We start from the raw sequence: 22,357 nt of genomic DNA on the forward strand, positions 1-22,357 counted from the left end.
CCGTAAAACTTGTTGTTTGTCTAACGGTCAACTCCTGACCTTTTCAGAACTCAGCATATTCGTGTAAAACTGCTAAGGCCCCAACAGCTCCTGGTATTAGCTCCTTGACAGCAGGTTACAACCACTGTTTGAAGTGGTAGTGCCCTTCCTGCATACCCTGCCATGCAGACTTGTGCTCCTCACCCTGGCTTACGCATCCCATCCTGGTTACCATGGTCCTGGTTGCTAGCACTCCCTAGGCTGCTTTTTATCGGTGTAGGGGTGGTTATACAATGTTTAAATTTCCTGCCATTGTTCCAGCAATCTCCATGCTTCATCAGTGGCTCCAGCAAGAGCTGCCAGCTCCTGGCAGGTATCTCTGCTGCTCTGGTGCTTCCCTGCCTGAGGAAACCACCCTCTGCACCAAGATTTGCCGCTCTGCTGTGGGTCAGGCCATCTCCAGAGCATCTCCCCAGGGTGACTGACAGCTTGTTTCCATTAGACCGCATTTAAATGGGTTAAAATCTGTTTAAAGAACAGATGAATCATAGAATATCAGGTTGGAAGGGACCTCAAGGATCCAAGGTCCAACCTTTCTTGGCAAAAGCAATCTAGACAAGATGGCCCAGCACTCTGCCCAGCTGAATCCTAAAAGCAGTCAATACTGGGAAATCCACCACTTTCCTGGGGAGATTATTCCAATGGGTGATTGTTCTCATTAATGTTCCTCGTGTCCAGTTGTAATCTCCCCAGGAGTAACTTGTACCCATTACCCCTCATCTTTTCCATGTGACTCCTTGTAAAAGTCTCCATCTTCTTTATAGACGCCCTTTAAATGCTGGAACATGGTGATAAGGTCTCCCCTAAGCCTTCTTTTTTCAAGGTTGAACAACTGTGGTTGCCGTGGCAACAGGAAGTAGGTAACGATGCCCCTTGTCAGTTGCCGCAGGGTGGTGTGGCAGGGGGCCCCGCCCTGCCCATCCCCTTTAGCTGGGCAGCTCTGCCATCACTTCACAGGACCTGTAGCAGTGAGGTGGCCTGAGGAGAGCACAGCCCCCCTCTGTGAGGAGGTGCATGGGGTGAAACTGCTGGTTCCCCCAAGCCCCCTCACCCTGAAGTTCTCGCCTATAAAGTTAACTGTCACTGGATACCCTGCTCCTGAGTGGGAGTGCAACTAGAAGACTTCATTTGTGTGGGGGGGGTTGGTGTTGATTTGGTTTAAATTACTGATTGTGGGAACAAGTTATGCCAGCAGCACCTGCATTCAGATAATTGGAATCAAAAGGGAGCGTTTCGGCCTTGGAGCTGAGGAGGAGTGTGTGAATCAAAACACTGAGTTTGCAAAAAGTCCTGGGAGTTTTAGTTAACTGAATGACAACACCAGGTGCTGTTTACAAAAGAACCCTAATAAAGGGGAAACAAAGGGAGCTCCGTGGAGAATCCTGAAAACTGAATCATGGTGTGTGTAGCCTCATTTCTTCAGCACCCATAACTGATCACCATCTCTTGGAAGTGGCAACGGGCATCCTAGTGATTTCCTGACTGAGCCCACACTCTGTAAAGGGCAGACAAGCTGTGCTGCCCAGCCCATGCGGGAGTCAGTCTTGTGTGAGCGCCCACCTGTGCCTGCAGACTGAGGCATGAGGAGTCCACCCTGAAGGCTGCTGGAGTGAGGAAAGGGGAGGGAGCAGGCGCATAGATGAAGAGCAGCAGTCTGCCTGGTGCCAAAAGCCTGAGAATGAAGAGGAGCTGTGTTTGACTTTTGTAGTTCACTTGAACAAGAGTTGAAATACTGCCACTGAACAAGACTGCTTGCTGGAAGCAGGTTACTGTCACTAGCTTTAATGCTGTAGTTGTCACTCTCCATATATTTGCCTATAATATGCATTATTATTTCAGGTATGTTATTAATTATCTTCACATTATCTTCACATCCTGCTATCAAGCCTCATTCCACTGCTAAACAGGTTACTGAAAGGCAGTGCTTTTTCATGTAGGCTGGATAATAGTGCCAGTGGCTTGCTCTCTATCTCTGGTTTTCAATGTCTTGCTCTCTTGTGCAAAAAGGGGAAAAAAATCCCTGGAGAAAATCATCTGCCAGGACTCATATTTCTGGGACATCTTCTGTCAGTATTCTGCTATGAACGCTGTAGTTGCAGGGCGTCCCCAGATGCCAGCTATCCCCTAAGCTTAGAAGTTTAATGTTCTCCACTCCTTTGCCAGGTATGATAAAAAACCTGGCATTGTTGTGCTGCTGACCGTTTAGCTCTTCTTTTACTCACATCCATTGATTTGATAACAGCTCTTCATCCCCCTGTTCATCACTCTTTTGAATAAAAATCCTTGTTTTGATGATAGTATTAATAAAAAGATGCTACCAGAGTATATTGTGTGCATTATTTTTTGAGGAGAGCACTGTTCCTGTAGGAGAGGATTTTTAAATTTAATTTTCAGCCCTTTTACTGTTTATTGTGTTTAAAGAGTTAGGAGAGGTGTATAAGCATGGAGTTTATATTAAAAATGGTTTTGATGCAGTTCTGCGTAATCTCTGAAGCACGTGTAGCATCTCTGTTAGACTTGTCTAGTCCATTTCAAATGTTTTCATTGAAGCTGATTCTTATAAGCTCAATAGCTTACATATTACAGGTGTTCATTCCTTTCTCCAGCTGCAATTAGTCAGGAAGCTACTCATGCATGTAGTGTTGGAATAAAATAAAATGTGTTAGAAGTTTGGATAATATCATTGAGATAAAGAGTCTTTGCTACTAAAGTAGCTTATTTGTACTGAGTCTTAAGTTTTACATTACATGTATAATTAGTAGCTTAATTGGAGAGAAAACTTTAAAGCTTTCAAGCTTCTTCAGCTGTGAGAGTGTGTAGAGTCTTCCCTTGCTCTGCTTTTTTGGTAGCTTAAAGCTTACTAGTACCTGGCATTTTCTTGGTGTGGAAGCAACTGGCTCTTCTTGCATCTTGTTAGATAAGAGACTTCTGGAGCCTGTAATTTGAAAGGTTTCTCTTTAGCTCTTCTTTGTAGTCTTTACTTTCTGACCATGCTACTAAAGTTTCTATAGAAATGAAAATTGAATTTAGTATTCTTGTGTTGATCTCATAATCTTTATATGGAGAACTAAAATCTGCTTTGTTCCTACTGCCAACTTGCACTTATCTGTGCACGCATTATCCATCTTTGTTAAGGGCTTTGCTTGTCTACTGTCACCCGTAAAATTTGGCAGATGCCTATTCTATAGGTATATCCTATAGGTCAGATTTCTATGCTGTAGATATATCCTGGGTGTTCAGATCAAATCATAATGTTTCTTTTATTATTTGCCTCTTCACCAGCTTCTGTGTCCTGCATGGTTTTTTGTAAAGGGCAAATGTCCAACCTAGCGGTGAAAAGCTTGAAATATTGCAGGCATTAATATTGGTATTTGGGAAACCACACTGATCATTAATTGTCTCTCAAGTGGCTAACCATTTCTCTGTTTCACTGGCTTTACACCATATTGTGTCATTTTATAATTTAATGAGACTATCCTGCACTGATAAGTCATTGTCTTGGTTTAATGACAATATATTCAGGAGGTGGGACCTTGTCCCAGTTTAAATGAGACACAGGTCTTTTGCTGAGGATGTTATGAGAAAAGACCCAAACTCCTCTCTCTAAGCAATTACAATTCCAAAATTAAGAGGCTCCGATTGAGGGAAAACAAATTGTGGAAAAGGAAAAAATAACAGCCCTTTATTAATAGGTACATGTGTATTAGCAGAAACAACAAAAAGAAACAAGTAAACAACCAAACAATGCTCCTATACCCACAAATACTCCCCTTCAAAAATAACCCGATAAACAGGCAAAGGGAAAAAAAGTAAACTGTTCAGTTGCGCCCTTTGGTGCAATTCCAACCACAGTCAACAGGGGGCGCCGCTGGGACACCAGAGATGCAAGGCTTGTAGTGTCCTGTGCCAGTCACCAGGTGGCGCTGTTGGATCACTGGAGATGAAGAACTTGTAGTGTCCTGTACCAGTCACCAGGTGGTGCTGTTGTATCACTGGAGATGCTGCCATGTTGGGATGGGGGGAAGAACACCCTCCGGGGTGTGCCAGAGAAACCAAAAAAAACTGGGTCCCCCTTTCCTTCCCACAAACTGGGAGAGGGGAGAGGGGGAAGGGAAACAACAACAACAAAAAAAACCCTCACTTACTCCGGCTGGTCAAACTGCCCTCTCTCTCCCCCCGATGTGCACAAGGACCACTGCCAGGGAAAGAAAACAAACGGGAATGGGAAAAAAGGGAAAAACCCCCAGGGAAAAAAAACCAACAGATCCTATCCGATGAAGAATCCAGGCAGGGCCCACAGCTAGCAAACAGCTGAGGGCAGAGAGCAGCACCAAGCTTCCCCTCTGACCTTGTTACAGCCACAGCCAACCCCCAGAACTCCTCCCCCCGTTTCCCAGGAGACAAGAGAAAAAAGTAAAGTGCAGCTCCTTATCTGCCCCGTTTCCTAGGAGACTAAGTTCTGGCAATTAACAAGGGAGCTAGTTATTTTGTGTCTGTTAAATGCTCACCTGATAGCTCTGCAGCAGTGGGCAAGGGGGAAGGGAAAAAATTCCTTGCCTGGTTTCCAAGAACTAGCTAAACCATGACAGACCTCTAATGAGATGTGTAGCAGCCCCATAGGTGTGTGTGTGTGCTCTCTCCCTTAGTTCCCTGCCACGTGGCTGCCTTCGGTACTGGCGCTGCCTTGCTTGGCTTGGGCTTGGCCTTGAAGGCTGGAATGCAGAGCAGTGGCAGCGTGCGTCCATGCATGAGGCTCTCTCCCTCCTCACTCGATGGCGGTGCAGCCCGGGGCTGGGACGAGGCATCAAGCGGCTCCAAGGTATTGCAAAAACAGCTATGAAGTGGCAAACTGCTCCGGGGAGAGGAACTGCTGAGTTACAGAGAGTAGCAATGCAGGGCCAGGGCTACCTCCATAAGTGCTCTGAAAAACAGTGCTATGTTGGTTCTCCTGGCGTCAGCACAAAACAAAGAGCAAGCTGACTGCCCAACAGTGAGTCCAGGCTCATCTGGACAGTGAAGGGACAGCTGGGTGCCCTGACAAAGACTCTGAGAGTCCCCGGCACTCCAGCAGCCAAAAGCCAGGCAGAGAGCACAAGTTTTGGTGTGTTCAGGTTTTTATCTTTTATCTCCCAAGTTCCCAGGATGCTCCACTCCATGGGACCCACCTTTCCAGTGGGTCCTGAAACCTCAGAAGAGATCCCTATCCCCTTCAGCTCAGGTCCCTTTTGATATTGTACTTTGGAGCAATTTTAGGTAACACTACCTCCTTTTCATAGAATCATAGAATCAGCTGGGTTGGAAAGGACCTCTGAGATCATCAAGTCCAACTCTTGATCCACTACCACCACAGTTACTAGACTATGCCACTAAGTGTCACATCCAGTTTTTTCTTAAATACCTCCAGGGACAGAGAATCCACCACCTCCCTGGGCAGCCCATTCCAATGCCTGATTACCCTCTCTGTTAAGAATTTCTTCCTAATATCCAACCTAAACCTCCCATGGCAGAGCTTGAGACCATGCCCTCATCTTACTGGGAGAAGAGACCAACTCCCACCTGGCTACAACCTCCTCTCAGGTAGTTGTAGAGAGTGATGAGGTCTTCCCTGAGCCTCCTCTTCTCCAGACTCAGCAATCCCAGCTCCCTCAGCCTCTCCTCATAGGACTTGTGCTCAAGTCCCTTCACCAGCCTCGTTGCTCTTCTCTGGACCTGCTCTAGCCCATCAATGTCTTTCCTGAACTGGGGGGCCTAGAACTGGACACAGTACTCCAGGTGTGGCTTCACCAGTGCTGAGTACAGGGGCAGAATCACTTTCCTGTTCCTGCTGCCACACCATTCCTGATACAGGCCAGGATGCCATTGGCCTTCTTGGTTACCTGGGCACACTGCTGGCTCATGTTGAGCTTCTTGTTGATCCAAACTCCCAGGTCCCTTTCTGCCCTGGTTGCTCTCCAGCCGCTCTGTGCCCAGCCTGTAGCACTGCAGGGGGTTGTTGTGGCCCAAGTGCAGGACTTGGCCTTGTTGAACCTCATCCCGTTGGAATCAGCCCAACTCTTCAGTCTGTCCAGGTCCCTCTGCAGAGCCCTCCTGCCTTCCAGCTGATCGACACTCCCCCCCCCCCCCGCTTGGTGTCATCTGCAAATTTAATAATGGTGGACTCAATCCCCTCATCTAAATCATCGATAAAGATGTTAAACAGGACTGAGCTCAGCACTGATCCCTGGGGGACACCACTGGTGACTGGATCCCAACTGGATGCAACCCCGTTCCACACCACTCCCTGGGTCCAGCCCTCCAGCCAGTTCTTAACCCAGCACAGAGTGCCCTGTCCAAGCCATGGGCTGCCAGCTTTTCCAGGAGTATATTATGGGAGACAGTGTCTAAGGCTTTGCTGAAGTCCAGATAGACACATCCACAGCCTGCCCCTCATCCACTAGGCAGGTCACCTGATCATAAAAGGAAATCAGGTTGGTCAGACAGGACCTGCCCTTCCTAAACCTGTGCTGGCTGGCTCTGATCCCTTGTCCATCCTGTTGGTGCTGTGTGATTGCACTTAGGATGATTTGCTCCATAACCTCAACAGGCACTGAGATCAGGCTGACAGGCCTGTAGTTTCCCGGGTCCTCCTTCTGGTCCTTTTTGTGGATTGGCGTGACATTCGCCAACTTCCAATCGTCTGGGACCTCCCCAGAGAGCCAGGACTGTTGGGAAATGATGGAGAGTGGCTTGGCGAGCTCTTCCGCCAGCTCCCTTATCACTCTTGGGTGGATCCCATCTGGTCTCATGGACTTGTGAGGATCCAAATGGCTCAGCAGGTCACTAACTGTTTCCTCCTTGATTACAGGAGGGCTATTCAGCTTCTTATCCCTGTCTACAAGCTCCAGAAGCCAGCTGTCCTCAGGACAACCTGTCTTGCTGTTGAAGACTGAGGTAAAGAAGATGTTAAATACCTCAGCCTTGTCCTCATCTTTGATAAATATGTTCCCACTGTTGCCTAAAAGGCTGTGGAGGAAATAAAGACTCCAGGTCAAATTAGGTAGGAGGTAAGATAGGGATACAAAGGCTATAATAAGCCCCCAGGCTTCCAGGAATACCACCACCGCGTGCCCCCGAATACAGGTGTTTACAATTTTTATAATGATTTTCACCCAATCCCCATCTGACCACCGCCCAGGTTCTGCCCCCTGACACGCCTCTCAGGTATTGAGTCTGGGGGCGTTTTGGGACCCCCTCTTCTTCATCTTCATCTTCCTCAGAGCACGTACTGTTCTTGGAGGCCTTCCAGAGCTCTGGGCCTGAAGGTTGTTGCATCTATGGTTATATCTTCTTGCACAGATTTTAGGATGTTCTCTACAATTCTACCTTGAAAATGAGACTAAACAGGTTAATGGAATTTAGGGGACTTGATATGGGAATGGGTAACAGGGTTTGCTATGTGTATTTACTGTGTTAAAGGGTAAGGGATAATGTGATGCTACTTTAAAATCTACATTTACTATAGAACTACTTCTAAAATCTACAAAATTAAAAAATCAAAACTCCAAGGTATCACCACCCAGTTTCCTGGACTAAAGCTAGAATGCCTTTTTCTGCTGCCTCCTTTGCAGGTTTGTCAGTGTGAGAAACAGTCTCAAAATATTCCCCAATGTGTGAGAAACAGAGTCTCAAGATATAAACAATTTTCAGATTGGAATTTATTGTATGGTAGAAGCAAACAGCGCTGGGTGTACAGACAGGAAATTCTCCTGAGTTTGCCACACCTGATAGAGGGTACAAGTCTGGTTTTTATTTCAAAATATTCCATACATATTCATTATATCACATTCATATACATTTACATCGCTATTCTAGGTATTCACCATGTTTATTTTCACAGCTTAGACTAATCGGTTATCTCTACGTTAAGTTATAAATTCATATGTCCTTCGCAATAAGGCACCATCATGCTATTTGATCTGATCTGGTTCAGACATAACTCTTGGCTAGGAGGACAGGGAAGACGATGGTCTGTTTTATGTCTTTATGGGGGTGCAATTAAGTTTTACAATCCATTTGTTCTCCTTCCCTCCTGGGTTACTGTGACAGTTTTGACCTGGCTCCCTGCCAAATGCTCGAAAGTTACGACAGCAACCCCCTTCCCTCCTCCTTTCTTCCCTTAGGTTAAAGGAAAAGAAACTATAAAAAAAATTAAGAACCCAAAGTCAAGCTGCTTATGTAAAAATATATCTATATTTACGTGAATTACAGTTATGTACAGTTAAGATGCTATATACACAGTAAAAGGGGATCCACCCCCCGAAGGAATAGTGAAAGGGAAAAAGGGGATGAAAGGGAACAAAAGGGACACCGAACAGGTATACTAGATCAAACTCAAGAACTATACTAATAACTAACAAAACAGTACTCACCACGTCCCTTAGAACAGCAGGATCGGCAGTCACGGCCAGCACTCTCCAAACCTCCACGTGGCAGGACAGTGGACTCTGCAGGCCTCAGCCTCAGATAAGCGAGACCAACGCAGGGACCCACTGTTCCCAAACCTCGCCGGAAGAGAAGAGAGCGAAGTCTCTAATTTCCGACTTATTTATACTCTGGTTTACATAAAAATTGTATGGAATACTAGGTACTTGGCTACTTCCTTGGTTACAAACTGGTCACCAGGAAGGTCTAGACTAAAACCATCACATTCTCCACCCCTTATTCCATATTATTTTTACGTAACACTTATATTTCGCGTTCATTTATATTCCGCGTATATATACACATATACATATGTCTCAGTTTAATTGAGACAAGGGTCTTTTGCTGAGGATGGATTAGGAGAAAAAGACCCAAACCTTCTTCTCTAGCAATTATAGATCCGAAATTAAGAGGCTCCGATTGAAGGAAAACAAATTATGGAAAAGGGAAAAAAAAAATAACAGCCCTTTATTAAAAGGTATGTGTGTATTAACAGGAACACAAAAAAAAAAACAACAGGTAAAACAACCAAGCAATACCCCTATACCCACCAATAATCCCCTTCAAGAACAAAACCGATAAAACCGGCAAAAAAGAAAATCAAATAGTTCAATTTTTAGCACTCTTTGGTGCAGTTCCAACCACAGTCAGCAGGGGGCGCCGTCGGGTCACTGGAGATGCAAAAAACTTGTAATGTCTTATACCGTTCACCAGGTGGCGCTGTTGAGTTATCAAAAGTGCAGAACTTGTAATGTTCTATAGTAGTCACCGGGTGGCGCTGTTGGATCACTGGAGGAGTGGAACTTGCAATGTCCAGCGCTCGTCACCGGGCGGCGCTGTGGGATCCCTGGTCGCCGCCGGGTGGTGAGGGGGGGGGGGGGGGGGGGGGGGGGGGAAGGGGAAGGGAAACAGAAAGTTCTCCCAATGGAAGAAAAAACTCACGACTCAGTTGGTGAAGATCCCGCGGTGAAAACCAAACCTGCAATCAGCAGACAACTGTGCAGAGAGACAGCAGCAAAAAAACTCCTCTCCCACAGGAAAAGACAAAGAAGAAACCAGGCAGTCTCTCCTCTCTGCTGCAACCTCCCCTCCCGCTCCAGAGCTGAGCTCCCACCCCCCAGACCCCACCTCTTTCCACACACACACTCTGGCCTTTTTCCTAACTCCTCCCCCTTTGTTGCCAGGAGACTAATTCTCGGTCGTTTAGGACTCAGGCCGACTCTTTTGTTTACCTGATGTCTCTTTAACAGCATTCATGCAGGGGGGGGAAGGGGAAAGGAAAGACAAAATTCCTTTCTAAAAACGGAACTATGACAACATATTCGTATATAGTCTTTGTTCCTTCTTTAGAGCATTCATCTTGTTATAGAAGAATCAGCGTCAGCATCAGGATTAGCTTGGTTCTCATTCTTGGCCCTTAGGTCACAATCACAGTTCTGGTTTTCAGGGCTTGTCCTCTGGTCTGGGCTGGTTTATTACTGGATACCGGCGTCAATTGTTCAGGTCTTTCTCATTTGGTGATTGGTTTCTTGCAAAACACAACTCAAAGCACATGATTAGTTTTTCTCCAAGGTTAAATTTCTTTGGGGCACGCAGTGGATTTCTCTATCTTTTCTCATTACTCACCAGGTATTTTCGGGTCTTTGAGTGAAAACAATCCTACGAATGGGTTTGTTTTGGCCTGAGGAAGGAGTAATTCAAACAGCCTTCTCTAACATATTTCTTAGATGGATCACTGGAACTTTGTCTCTATCTACAGTGTGGAGGGATTCTGCTTGGGCAGGACCAGTTCGATTGACAGAGCCTTTAGTGTTAACAAGCCAGGTGGCCTTGGCTAAGTGCTTGTCCCAGTTCTTGAAAGTTCCCTCACCTAGTGCCTTCAGAGTTGTTTTTAACAGTCTATTACACCTTTCAACTTTTCCAACAGCGGGTGCATGATATGGAATGTGATACACCCATTCAATACCATGCTTCCGTGCCCAAGTGGCCACCAGATTATTCTTGAAATGAGTTCTGTTGTCTGATTCAATTCGGTCTGGAGTGTCATGTTTCCACAGGACTTGCTTTTCAAGACTTAGAATGGTATTTCGGGCTGTTGCATGTGGTACTGAACATGTCTTTAACTATCCAGTAGTCGCTTCCACCATGGTAAGCACATAGTGTTTACCTTGACAGGTTTGTGGCAATGTGATATAATCAACCTGCCATGCTTTTCCGTATCTATACTTGTCCCAGCGTCCACTATACCACAGGAGCTTCAACCTTTTGGCCTGTTTAATGGCAGCACAGGTTTCACAGTCATGAATAACCTGTGAAATAGTGTCCACGGTTATATCCACCCTTCGGTTTCGTGCCCATCTATAGGTGGCATTTGGCCCTGATGGCCTGAAGCATCATGGGCTCATCGAGCTAGGAACAATTCTCCCTTTTGCTGCCAGTCTAGGTCTACTTGTGACACCTCGACTTGTGCAGCGCGGTCTGCCTGTCTGTTATGAGCATGTTCTTCATTAGTTCGATTCTTGGGCACATGGGCATCTACATGGCGGATTTTCACATTCAGTTTCTTTGCTCTGGTAGCGATGTCTTGCCACAAATCGGCAGCCCAGATGGGTTTTCCTCTATGTTTCTAATTCATTTTCTTCCGCCTGTCTAACCATCCTCATAGGGCATTGGCTATTATCCACGAATCGGTGTATAGGTAGAGCTTTGACCATCCTTCTCTTTCTGCAATGTCCAGGGCCAACTGGACAGCTTTGAGTTCTGCAAACTGACTTGATTCGCCTTTACCTTCAGTGGCTTCCGCCACCCGTCGGGTGGGACTCCACACAGTTGCTTTCCACTTCCGGCTCCTTCCTACAATGCGGCAAGAACTGTCAGTGAAAAGGGCATAGCGTGTTTCTTCATTTGGCAGCTGATTATATGGCGGAGCTTCTTCAGCTCGGCTCACTGGCTCTTCTTCATCTGCTAGACTGAAGTTCCCACCTTCAGGTCAATTGGTTATAATTTCCAAAATTCCAGGGCGATTCGAGTTTCCCATTCGGACACGTTGTGTAATCAAAGCCATCCACTTGCTCCCACGTGGCATCGGTGGCATGATGCGTAGAGGGCACTTTATTCTTGAACATCCAGCTCAGTACTGGTAATCGGGGTGCCAGGAAGAACTGTGTTTCGGTACCAATCACTTCTGAAGCTTCTTGTATGCCTTCATATGCCGCTAAGATTTCTTTTTCCATAGGGGTGTAATTGGCCTCAGAACCTCTGTAGCTTCGGCTCCAGAAACCAATAGTTCTGATTTTAGCAAGGAATTTTTTCTTTCCTTTCCCCTTCCCCCCCCCTACTCCCCACGTGTGTGCTTCTGTTAATGGACCATCAGGTCAAAAACAAAGGAATTGACCACTAAATGGTCGAGACATTAGTCGCCTAGTAATGAAGGGGGAGGAATTGGGAAAAGGCCAGGGTGTGTGTATGGAAAGAGGTGGGGTTTGGGGGTTGGAGCTCAGTTCTGGGGGGTTGGAGTGAGCTCTGGAGCCGAAGGGGAGGCTGCAGCATGGAGGAGAGATTGCCTGGTTTCTTCTTTGTCTTTTCCTGTCGGAGGAGAGTTTTTTTTTACTGCTGCTCTCTGCTCAGCTGTTGGTAGCTGCAGGCTTGGCTCACCGCGAAATCCTCACCAACTGAAAATCGTGAGTTTTTTTCTTCCATTGGGAGAACTTTCTGTTTCCCTCCCCCTTTCCCCCCTCCTCCCCCACCACCTGGTGGCAACCAGGGATCTCACAGCGCCGCCTGGTGACGGGTACTGGACATTACAAGTTCTACTCCTCCAGTGATCCAACAACGCCACCTGGTGACTACTATAGAACATTACAAGTTATGCACCTTTGATAACTCAACAGCGCCACCTGGTGAATGGTATATAGCACATTACAAGTTTTGCATCTCCAGTGACCCGACAGCGCCTCCTGCTGACTGTGGCTGGAACTGCACCAAAGGGTGCTAAAAACTTGAACTATTTAATTTCCCTTTTGCCGGTTTATCGGTTTTGTTCTTGAAGGGGATTATTGGTGGGTATAGGGGTATTGCTTGGTTGTTTTACTTGTTTTTTTTTTGTGTTCCTGTTAATACACACATACCTTTTAATAAAGGGCTGTTATTTTTTTTTTCCCTTTTCCATAATTTGTTTTCCTTCAATCGGAGCCTCTTAATTTCGGATTTATAATTGCTTAGAAAAGGAAGCTTGGGTCTCTTTCTCCTAATCCATCCTCAGCAAAAGACCTTTGTCTCATTTAAACTGAGACAGTCGCCCTCACGTCTCACCAGGCACTTTTTGCCTGAGGCTCCAGGAGGGACTTTTATCTCCAGCTGTAAAGTACATTCTTTACATCTGGTCCCGTCCGGACTGACCCAAGAGCTACTGCATGTGCAATCTCTTGCTTGATTTGCTTGAAAACCTGTTGTTGTTCAGGACCCCATTGGAAGTTGTTCTTTTTACGGGTTACAAAGTAAAGAGGGCTTACAATTTGGCTGTACTCGGGGATGTGCATCCTCCAGAAGCCTATGGCTCCCAGAAAAGCTTGGGTTTCTTTCTTGTTTGTTGGTGGAGTCATTGCTACGATCTTATTGATGACGTCTGATGGAATCTGACGATGTCCATCTTGCTATTTCACCCCTAGGAATTGAATCTCTTTGGCAGGTCCCTTGACTTTATTTCTCTTGATGGCAAAACTAGCTTCAAGGAGAATCTGGATGATCTTTTGTCCTTTTTCAAAAATTTCTTCTGCTGTGTCCCCCCATACGATGATGTCATCGATGTACTGCAGGTGCTCTGGGGCCTTACCCTTCTCTAGGGTGGCCTGGATCAGTCCATGGTAAATGGCTGGACTGTACTTCCACCCCTGGGGCAGTCGATTCCAGGTGTACTGCACACCCCTCCAGGTGAAAGCAAACTGTGGCCTGCACTCTGCTGCCAAGGGAATGGAGAAAAATGCATTAGCAATATCAATAGTGGCGTACCACTTCGCTGTCTTGGACTCCAGCTCATACTGGAGCTCCAACATGTCTGGTACAGTAGCATTCAATGGTGGCGTGACTTCATTCAAACCACGATAGTTCACTGTCAGTCTCCATTCTCCATCAGATTTACGTATAGGCCAGATAGGGCTGTTGAAGGGTGAGTGTGTTCTGCTGACTACCCCTTGGCTCTCTAACTTCCTGATCATCTTGTGAATGGGGATCACAACATCTCGGTTTGTCCTATACTGTCGCCTGTGTACAGTTGCAGTGGCTATAGGCACTTGCTGATCTTTGACTTGGAGTAGTCCCACAATGGAAGGGTCTTCTGAGAGGCCAGATAGGGCAGACAATTGCTTGGACTTCTCTTCAATCACCGTGGCTACACCGAAAGCCCATCGGTACCCCTTCGGGTCTTTGAAGTATCCTTTTTTTAGGTAGTTCATACCAAGAATGCAAGGGGCTTCTGGCCCCGTCACAATGGAATGCTTTTGCCATTGGTCTCCTGTCAAGCTCATATTGGCCTTTATCACTGACAATTCTTGAGACCCTCCGGTCACTCCAGGAACAGAAACAGCCTCTACACTCTTATGTTCAGATGGCATTAAAGTACACTGGGCACCAGTATCCACCAAAGCCCAGTATCTCTGAGGATCCGATGTGCCAGGCCATCAAACTCACACAGCCCAGTAAACCCTATTATCTTCCTGGTCCCTATCCTTCTCCTGGCAGAAGGCAGGGCCCCTCTATTGGTCTTGAACAGAGTATTCATTGTCCAACTTTGACTTTGCCTTCTTAGAAGCTTTCTTGTTATTGTTGAAACGGACTTCCATCTTTTTGTTTTTCAGGGGTTGCAGAGTATCTGCATCAACCACATAGACAACCTTTTTGTTGTCTTTCTTTTGTTGTAATTCTCTTACTCTGGTCTCAAGTTTGGAAGTGGGTACACTATCCCACTTCTTCATGTTTTCTCCCTTACTACGCAAATAGGACCACAGTTGATTGCGTGATCTCCATCTGGGGTATCCTCTCCTTCTGTGTGCTAGGAAAGGAGACCGTGAACGAGACCGGGACCAAGATCGAGGTCGAAATCATGGTTGAAACCATTTTATTGGTCTGCCTCTATAGTCTCTATAGTCTATGTAAATTCTATCATCTTTATCCCTATAGTCATCTTCATATCTGAAATATTCATAGGTCCTCTCCATTGCTTTCTTAGGATGGGTAGGTTGGTGTCGGGCATCAGAGGACTTTTCCAAATTTTCGACTGTGGTCCGTATCCATGAACACATGGTGTCCACAGTTGGTTCATCCGTCTTTGGATTGTAAATTGATATTAAACAGTTGAGGTACGATGCAGGGGCACCTCTAATCACTTGCCTCCATATTGGCTCTGTACATGAAATCTTCTCTGGTTCCAAACAGTCATAGTAATCTGAATTGCAGTAAATGAGTTCCAGTATAGCTAATTCTCTTAAGTATTGGATGCCTTCTTCTGTACTCGTCCACTTTTTTGGAGAACTCATTAAGTATTCTTTAAATGGATATTTTTCTCTCACAGCATGGAGGATTCGGAGCCAGAGACTGAGATTGTATGTCTCTCTTGCGATTTCTTGTTCTATTTCACGGTCCTGAGCGAGGGATCCTAGTTGCTGTGCTTCATGACCCTCTAACAAGTGGCTTCTGGCCCCATTATCTCAACATCGTACCAGCCAGGTGAGAATTTGTTCACCAGGCCGGCAGCTGTAATCCCATCGTAGATCCCGGAGCTCTGCTGGGGTCATTGTTCGCAGTACCTCACTCGTTCACACAACTTCTGTTCCAGAATAAGGGTCTTTCCTACGTGGAACCATTTTTACTTCCTTTCTGACGCTTCTACGTGGAACCGCTTTCTCTTTCTCTCTGCCTCTCTCACGTGGAGGCAGAGACTGAGCATGTAGCAGGGATAGACTTCTGCTCCGTTGTCTAAGCCTACGAGGTGGAGGTAGTGAGTAGTTCTTCAGACTTTGGGATGAAGGTCTCAACTGTTCTTCTGTATCCTCCGCTGGAAAGTCAAGAAGAGAATATTTGGGTGTCAGCCTTTTCTTTGGTGGTTTATTGGCCATCTGTGCTGCCGCCCCTTCTTCCATTAGGTGTGTTCTCTTTTTCTTTTGGGCGCGTTCCTAATTCTTTTGGGCGCACTCCTTCTCTCGCTGCTGCTTCTTCCTCTTTTGCAGCCGTCTATTCATCCACTACTACATAGCTGGATGGGATAGGTTTCATGGGGCTGGCAAGTCCCTTTGCTCCCTCTTTTTCTTCTTCTTCTTCTTCTTTCTCTTCTTCTTCTCCTTTTATACGCCTTAATAGTGGAACTAGGCCTGTAGCTTCTGCACTATCCCTTATCCATATCTTCTTCTTAGTTAGGGGAACAATAGTGATTCTCGGGTTGGTAGTTTGGGTCTTCATCCATGTTGTAGTTTTAACATTAGATGTTGTAGTTTGAGTTTCAGTGTTCATGAGACCTACGGTCTGGACTCCACTTTTAACGGATTTAGCAGAAGCTGTGTTGACTTCAAGTTGGGTCTGTGTTTCATGCTCAGTTGAATTAACAGAGACAGCACTAACTTCAGGCTGAGTTTGTGTTCTACATTCAGTCAGCTTAACAGAGACGGCACTGACTTCGGGTTGAGTTTGTGTTCCATGTTCAGTCAGCTTAACAGAGATGGTGCTGATTTCAGGTTGAGTTTGTGTTCCACACTCAGTCAGTTTAACAGAGATGGTGCTGATTTCGGGTTGAGTTTGTGTTTCACACTCAGCTTAACAGAGACAGTGCTGATTTTGGGTTGAGTCTGCATCCCGACGTCTGTGGACTCAATAGGGGCATCATTTGTTTCAGGCGACATAGTTTGACTTTCTGCTTCTGCCCTAGGCTTTTGATAGTGATCTATGGCAGCTCCATAAGCTGTCACTAGACCCCAGCGTAAAGCAAGGAGCTGCGTATTCGGGTCATCGTATGAAAGACACTCTTCAACTAAACAACGTGCTATCTCGTCAGGATTAGACACTTGTTCTGGCGTGAAGTCCCAAACAATGGGAGGTGTCACACACCCTGCCAGTTTTCCGAAATTTATTCATGCTCCTTGCCATCCAGAAACTGGCCTTTCCAAGACCCTTCCCAAAGTTCCAGCGAATCCTCTAGAGGTCTGGCCTTTTCTACAGCACAGAAAGCAACACAACACCATTCGTCCAGTTTTAAATAATTCTTTCACCGCCTTCACCAGTACTAGGATTGTTACTAAACAATTTAAGTAAAAATTAGAGCCAATTGTAATGATGGGGATCTTCTTTAGCAGACCTTTAATGTCAAAATTGAGGAAAGTGAAATACTCCTTCCATTCATTCCAATCCAGGAAAGTGAGATACTCCCTCCATTCATCCCAAACAAAGAAAGGGACATAGTCCTCCCATTCATCTCCAGTTGGGCATTTCCCTACAGGATAGTCCAAAACAGGCACAAATATAGCTAATACAATGAAACAAGTAGTTAGAATAGCCATAGTTATATTATTCTTTCTCTCTGTTCCTAAACAATAGGTTTGTTTATAGAAACAAGCCTCTCTTGGCAGTTTTCCTGGTAACTGTTCCAAAATAAACCGGGATAACCAAAACAATCTCCCCGTACGGGCCACCAAAAAGTATGTGACGGTTTGGACCTTGCTCCCTGCCAAATGCTCGAAAGTTACGACAGCAGCCCCCTTCCCTCCTCCTTTCTTCCCTTAGGTTAAAGGAAAAGAAACTATAAAAAAAATTAAGAACCCAAAGTCAAGCTGCTTATGTAAAAATATATCTATATTTACGTGAATTACAGTTATGTACAGTTAAGATGCTATATACACAGTAAAAGGGGGTCCATCCCCCGAAGGAATAGGAAAAGGGAAAAAGGGGATGAAAGGGAACAAAAGGGACACCGAACAGGTATACTAGATCAAACTCAAGAACTATACTAATAACTAACAAAACAGTTCTCACCATGTCCCTTAAAACAGCAGGATCGGCAGTCACGGCCAGCACTCTCCAAACCTCCACGTGGCAGGACGGTGGACTCTGCAGGCCTCAGCCTTAGATAAGCGAGACCAACGCAGGGACTCACTGTTCCCAAACCTCGCCGGAAGAGAAGAGAGTGAAGTCTCTAATTTCCGACTTATTTATACTCTGGTTTACATAAAAATTGTATGGAATACTAGGTACTTGGCTACTTCCTTGGTTACAAACTGGTCACCAGGAAGGCCTAGACTAAAACCATCACAGTTACATTCACCCATTTGACATGAATTATAACCTGTATTTATTACAATTCCTCCTCTTCTTTTACAAAATTATTAATTCTTGTCTTTTGCTCTAATCTCAACAAGACTAATTTGACACTTTCTTCATCTTGGGAAATTGAAGTTCTGGTGACTAATAATGTTTTGGCACTCTGAGAGGCTTTTGGATTTATTGGCATGGTTGACACTTGCATTCCTTGTACAACAGAAACTATTAGCCTTATGAAACAAGGGATTAAACATGGTAAAAATACAATACTAGCTAAAGCACATAATCAGAAAAATCCCACCTTCTTACACCAAGCTGTTCCCACCAACTACTATCTAATATAGAATTCCATTTTTGTACCGGTACATGAGTCAATTTTCTAATGTCTTTTGCAATATCCATAACTACTTCTCTGTTATCATCAATTTGTAAACAGCAATTTGAGGTGTTGAACTTTACACATACTCCACCTTCTTCGACTAACAGATAGTCTAAAGCAAGCTTACTGTGATACACTGCAGTTCGAGTGTTTGATTGCTGGCTTGTAATTAAGTCTAACATTTGGACTGTCTTATTAGCTACTATTTCCATAACTGCCTGAAGGCGTATAATCCTATTTAGCATGTATATGGGAGTTTGATAACCCCAACTTCCATCTTGGGCCCAAGTGGCTGGTCCGTATGTTGCAATGATACATTCAGGAGGCCACTCATCATGGTACCATTTTTGTGTTCCTCCAATGTGGGGTGCTTGGCTACAACAGGCACTATGAACAAACCATACTAATAGGCCTTAGCCTGCCTTAGCAAGAGGCCTACTTGCAGGTTGCGGGAAAAGTACTGGCATTGATATCAGGCTGCAAGAATGGAAACTATTGAGATAATAAGAAGGAGTTCTCAGAGAAAGACAATGATTTCATGCGCACAGACAGTGCATGGACAGCGCATACAAACCAATCATATAGCAACATGTACTAAGTAGCAAGAAGTGTGTTTAACTATTGCAAACTAATTATGTAGCGACGTGTACTTATAGTTAATCAATACTGTAGTGACATGTATGTGTGTGAGAGTATAAAACAAACGCTGTAACACATAATAAACAAGATCTGCCTATCGATCATATTGGTCTGTGTGCAGTTACTCCGTGCCCTCTTGGCCACATCCAATCTCACTTCTCTTATTTCGGTGTACTGCCCTGTAATCATCATATAGGGGTACGTCTAGATTTGTTCCTTTTTCGGGAGGTAGTAAGAAGAACCCAGGTTGGATGATTCCTAAGGTACAAACTCCTCTCCAGTCTTTTGGGAGTTGTGTATATGCTCTCTTTCCACATATCCAGAACAGCCCTTCGGGTGCTACCCAACTTAAATTAGTGCTATTTGCTTTGTCCCAATATATTTTAAACTCCTCTATGCCTTCAAAGGGATTCTTAGGATTTGTTCTGTTACACCACCAGCTATGGGTATTATTGTGCCACGTACAACCTGCAGCTGCATTGTTAGTCCAATATCCAGATGGCTCTTGAGGCCACCAAAATTCTCCTGTGGTGTTTATGACTGTTACTGAAAGGCATGGGGATTCTCCTACTTTAGTCATATTTCTCTCTACCTCTCCTTTCAATGCATTCTCACCCGACTACTTCAGAAGTTAATATCCAGCCTTGAGGCTGAGATTCTGATGCTTCCCAGGAGTGATTCCACTTTAAAATCTCCCAGGGCGTGAGGCCTTTTCCTTTTCAAGGCCACTCCTCTGTCATTAGGCGCCCACTACAAATCCAGCAATTAGATAAGTTCAGTGTTTGGATGATATGTTCCATTAGATCTATGTACAGGTTGGTCCCATAACCTGGGAGTTGCCAATCTTCTCCTAGTTTTTCTTTTAACTTTTGATATAAATCTCCTGTACTGGAAGGTTTTCTTTGCACAGTTCCTTTTAATATAGTTTGTACTTTTTGTTGTACTATTTCTCCCTTTTTTAGATCTTGTAATTCACCCCCATCGGAAATGTCCCAATGGCCTTTTGAGTAAAGCAAATCCATTTTTCTCCATGAGGACAACTAAGTCCCAATTTGGTCCCACCTTTTCCTAAATTTTGGGTTACCCAGAGTTGCTGAGATCTGGTTTTGCAAGTTTTCAATTCCTTAGGATTGTAACACACTTTGTTCACATGCGAGTGGTAACTTAGGCTTTGAATCATTCAACCTTAATACCGTACAGTTTGGTAACATTTTGCACAATCATCTGAAAGTGCCTGAGCCCACAGATAGCAGAATACCCAGAAGGGTACTTACTGTTACTATATGAAGGCATATTGGAAAGCATGTAAGACAATGAGACCAGCCAGGGCTCATTGCCAAGGGGCCACACGGCCAGGGCAGGGAAACAATCTGATAGGTCGGGTAAGACAACCAATGGACTGGCAAAGGAAGGTGTGAGCCAGCCCTGAGACACCCAATCCAATTCAAGAAGAAGGCTATATCACCTTTTAAGCAAGAAAAGGACCAGGGTTAGCCATGGGAGGAGCAGTTATGTAAATCAAGAAACCTTAAAAGAACTTGTCCCTCCCATTCCTGGTGTGTTCTCGGACTCTGGCATGATGCCGACCACACTCAGCGTGCTGAAAATAAAGTTCTTTGTTTCACTTTATTTGACTGTCTTCAAAAGTTTAATTAGAGATATTTCTAACACTTATTTCTGCTTTCTGAGTGGAGAAGGCCTGTGATTCAATTACCTTCTTGGCGGTGATCACTGCACACCCTGTCCTTCGTTTTCCCTCCCGAGCAAAGTTGCTTCCATCAGTATACAATTCCCAGTCAGGGTTTTCGGCCGGAGTAGGCTTCGGCTCTTTGACGATCCCCTAAAAATTGTGCAAGCACTCCCAGAGCAACATTCTGCCTTTCATAGGTAAACAGTTCAAATGTTTTTGAGAAATTTGGTAGACCCAGAGCCAGGGCTCTCATCAGGGAATGCTTTAGCCACTTAAAGGCTGCTCTTGCATCATCTGTCCAAGTGAGGAAATTCTTATAGGCTGTTTTTTAAAAGTTCACATAATGGTCTTACCAAAAGTCCATAGTTAGCAATACAGAGTTGACACCATAATTCCCAGGAAGGTATGCAGTTCATGAACTGTTTGTGGCTCAGGGAGGAGACAGGTGGGTTTTTTTCTTCTTTCCTGGTTTCTGGATTTTCCCATTCAAAAGCAAAGATTTCTTGGTTTTCCTTGCTCAAGGGGATGCAGAAAAAGTCATCTTGTAAATCTAATACAGTAAACTATTCTAGTTTATTATTTAAGGTGGTTCTCTCAGGTCCTGCACTAATCGATAATCTTTCCCATTTTCTTTCTTTATGGGTACTTGGATTCACATTCCACAAGCTTAGCATGCTTAGCAAATTTGTCTATTATTGGAACCAATCCAATAATAATTTCTAATTTAAAAGGATACTATTTTACCTTACTGGTATAGCTCCTGGATTAAGGGTAATTCTTACAGGTTCTGCCCTTTTTGATTTTCCTGGAATTCCACTGTCCCACACGATAGGAACAACTGCATCTTCAACTTCACTTGGGATGTTGCTGCTAACTGGAGTTATTTCCGGTACAAGAAGAGCTGCTGCTTCAACATATTTAGTTTCAGGAATTACAATTTCAATATCCCCAAATTTAAATTTACTTTCTGCCTCAAGTTTTTCAATAAATCTCCTACTAGCAAAGGTTTAGGGGAGTTTGGCAAATATAGAAACTAATAAATTACCCGTTGTTTCCCCAATTTAACCCCTGTCCCACCAATAACCTTCACAGTGTCATTCCTTAATTCTCCTTCTATTATATTAAGAACTAAGTTGCACCTGTGTTTGACTAATACATGGGCAAACCAGACAATGGGGATTCGAACCCGCACCTTTTAACCAGATGGTTCTTACAGTTGTATTTAATAGAAAATCGTCAATTATACCATCACTAGTGATTTCTTAATCCAAATATCACACTCCTTCTTACAGTTATATCACTTTTATAACTCAATTATATTATATTATAGAGTTCCATTTCTATGATAGTTAGGTAAACTTTTTATACTCTCAGGAACGCCTTAATAAAATTCCAGAGCTCTTGCTTTGAACTCACCAGATCCAGGGACTGAGAGGATCTGCCAAAATAATACTTTTGGTGTGCACTGGAGTCCTCAGGGTCCCAGAACCCATGGAGCATCAACAACATTATCCCTCCAGGGGGTCCTCAATTTGTTTCCAATGTTTCAAGATACAATCCAAAGGTGATTTCTTAAAGATTACTTCTTTGGAACCTGAAGTACCCATAATAAAAAATAAACCAAATGCCAGTTTCCAAAACCAAATAAACCTTTAAGTCCAGACTCCCAAATTCATATCCAAAATACCAAATACCAAATAACCCACCCAATGTGTAGGGGTAGGAAATCAGAAGAATGTCTTATTTATAAAATACAGCAGGATCTTACCTGTGTCCCAGACTGGTCTGGGGAGCTGTCCTTCCTGAGAAAATCTTGGTGCCAGTGTGAAGATCCAGAGATCACTCAGAGTAGG

At 44.6% G+C, this 22,357-nt stretch overlaps 1 long non-coding RNA gene across 1 annotated transcript; it reads right to left on the bottom strand.

Annotated features, from left to right (window-relative positions):
* Positions 1-166: 166 nt before the first annotated feature.
* Positions 167-22,338, bottom strand: LOC114068698. Its single transcript, XR_003573648.1, has 4 exons — positions 22,108-22,338; positions 17,554-17,562; positions 11,340-11,345; positions 167-178 (listed from the first exon to the last, which is right to left on the bottom strand). It is a non-coding gene; the product is annotated as an uncharacterized LOC114068698 (long non-coding RNA).
* Positions 22,339-22,357: the final 19 nt, after the last annotated feature.

This window comes from Empidonax traillii, unplaced genomic scaffold, assembly GCF_003031625.1.
Source record: "Empidonax traillii isolate 1590-97213 ecotype Southwest subspecies unplaced genomic scaffold, ASM303162v1 scaffold1113:size223165, whole genome shotgun sequence".
Taxonomy (NCBI): Eukaryota; Metazoa; Chordata; class Aves; order Passeriformes; family Tyrannidae; genus Empidonax; species Empidonax traillii.